Source organism: Dinoponera quadriceps, unplaced genomic scaffold (assembly GCF_001313825.1).
Source record: "Dinoponera quadriceps isolate SergipeBrazil2010 unplaced genomic scaffold, ASM131382v1 scaffold1169, whole genome shotgun sequence".
In the NCBI taxonomy this organism is placed as follows: domain Eukaryota; kingdom Metazoa; phylum Arthropoda; class Insecta; order Hymenoptera; family Formicidae; genus Dinoponera; species Dinoponera quadriceps.
The window spans coordinates 158,360-160,807 of record NW_014555522.1 but is presented as its reverse complement, the minus strand read 5'-3'; the positions used below and the strand labels follow the sequence as shown (position 1 = coordinate 160,807).

General features: G+C 48.9%; 1 protein-coding gene across 2 annotated transcripts in view; it reads right to left on the bottom strand.

The window, feature by feature from the left end:
* Positions 1–2,127, bottom strand: part of LOC106744590 (LIM domain only protein 3-like) — a 92,536-nt gene extending 90,409 nt beyond the window's left edge. For both annotated transcript variants that reach the window (XR_001374463.1, XM_014619505.1), the window contains exon 1: positions 1,609–2,127. The gene's annotated coding sequence lies outside the window, so the exon portion shown is untranslated. The remainder of the gene's footprint in view (positions 1–1,608) is intronic.
* Positions 2,128–2,448: the final 321 nt, after the last annotated feature.

The window sequence follows — 2,448 nt, the reverse complement described above, 5'->3', positions numbered from 1 at the left end:
GGGGGGGGGGGGGGGGGACGGGAGTTGCGCGCGGGTGAAGGGAGCGATACGGCGGTGGATGGTGGTGCCGGTGACTCGGTCGCACGAGAGAATACCGAGGGGTTTGGGAAACGTAATCGCTCTGGCCCCGCGCGCGCCTCAACGAACTGCCCCCACACGCGTTTTCACCCCCCTCGCCCGCACACCCACACACGCCCGCCGCTATTTATTGCTCGCACTCGGCCGGTTCACAACATAAATATGTTACACCTATGGCCGCACGTATATTGCGCCGAGTCCGCGAATTCTTCCGGCCGCGCGAGCGAAGAATGCCCGCGATCGGTGAAGGGACGAAGGGGGTGGATCGGTTCGTTTTCCTGCACCGTAAATCGCCTCTTTCGTTGAGTTTTGAGCGCGTTCGCCTCCAGGTAATCGAACTTCCAGAGGTTTATCGATTGATAAGACGACACGTGAGTCGACGTGAAGGAGCGTGTAATCTTCCTTCCTTCTTTTCTGTATGGAATGTAATATGCGAAGTATTTCAACCCCTCGGAATGTATCAAACGGATCCCGAAATCTTTCTTTTCGTTTTAGAGTCGACTTTTACTTTAGAATCGATAACATTTGAGCTTCAAGTGACTAAGAATAATTAAGGATCGGTATTCTCCGGATACTTCGTCTCTTCCTCGTTACCTCAGGGTCGTATTTCCGCCAAATTTTACGCAAAAAATTCCTTTTTCCAAGCAACTTCGTTACTTGTCCAAGAAACGCCGTTCTGAGAGGGTGTACGAACAGAGGGTGCCTATTCGAAGGGCGGCGGAATCGAGGGTTAAGTTTCAAAGATAAAAGAAGGACCAACTGTTGAATATCGGCTCGCTTCCAACCGCCGCCGAGTGCTATCATTTATCAAAGTTCCTTGCGCGTTATTGTATAATATAATCTGAAATTATTTATATATTATCGCGCAAACAGATATGTTGTAAACATGACTGATTGTTGTTGAAAATTATATTTTTCGATCATTCGAGGATTGATCTGTTTTCACATCCTATGTAAATAATGCAGCAATTAATTACATGCAATGTAATCAACTCCTCCCTCGAATCCGAACTGTTTTCTAAACACTATTTGCTTGTCAATAATTTTTTTTCATTGCGTGATACATTAATCGATACACAGTAAACTTCGTATAATTTCGTGAAGATAATAACGTTGAAAAAAATTAGTATACCAATTGACACTTCTCCGTAATAATCAACAAAGATTTGCATACAAGTGAGTACGCTTATGAATAATATACTCAGGCTAACCACCGAAGAATTAATCTAACGTCATGTTACATCTCCAGCTTTTTTTCACGCGCGAAAAATTTCCTCTGCCAAATGCATTGCATTTTTCACAGGGAAATTTATTTTGCCTCCTCTTTGTGCGTTCGCTCGTATTTTATTTTCAAATGATATAGGTGCGAACGTCGACCGTTACTTACTATTACCGCAGAAAAATGATCTCCGGACAAATGTAGACACGTGTGAATTACGAGGCACGAATAACGATACGAGGTAATTGAACGACGAATATGAGAGTCTTTCTCCTCGACTGATTCTAGAGGTAAGAAAAAAATTCTCTAACCTTATCCGTGACTCGTCGGAATCTTCGTCTCTGCTGATGGCCGTTTGTGAGCTTCAACGAAGACAGGGGAGACGTCGATCTCGACAGGCTTCTCGAAGCACGGTTATGTCTGGCACGTCACAGTAGTACAATACGACAAAGACGTAACCGATCGTTTGCATAAAACGCGTCGACGAGTTCGAGAAGGGGTTGGTAGGGGGAGTGAAGGGAGATACGCAAGTCTCACGAAAGGAGAATAACACAGAGAGAGAGAGAGAGAGAGAGGGCGATGACGGTGGAGGGGGAAGATTGGGAAGGACGAACGCGCTACACCGAAAGAAGCTGTTCGAGCTGAGCGCGCGGAGGAAGAGGAAACGAGATGCTATTCCTCCTCCCCCGACGGAGAAGAAAAATCGCCCTCTCGGTTGTCCTTGGCAGCTAGATAACGCTGTTTCGATCTCTCGCAAGCTCTTCCTCGGCAAGCGCCCGTTCTCGCGCGCACCGGGCTCTCGCAGCTCCGCGAATGCACGTGCAACTCGGACGCGTGCCACGTGGTGTTTGGTCGGAGTGGCTCGGCCGCGAAAGCTGGAGCTGGTGCGACGAGAGCTTGCAAGCTCTCGGCGCTTTCATTGGCCGATGGGTGGAAACTGCGCATGATTGCGGGTGTGTCCCGAGCTTGAGGGCGGAATAAGCTCGGGTCGGCGATAGGACATTCCGAAAGAGGGCACGTCTCCGTGGGTGGGCACCGGGTGCCCCGGGTGCCACCCTCCACCCCCGCAAAGCTCGGAGCTTTTTCCTTAATCTCGTAACGAGCGCGAGAACTGCTCTCCCGTCCGAGTCGCACGAACTTGCGAACTGGTT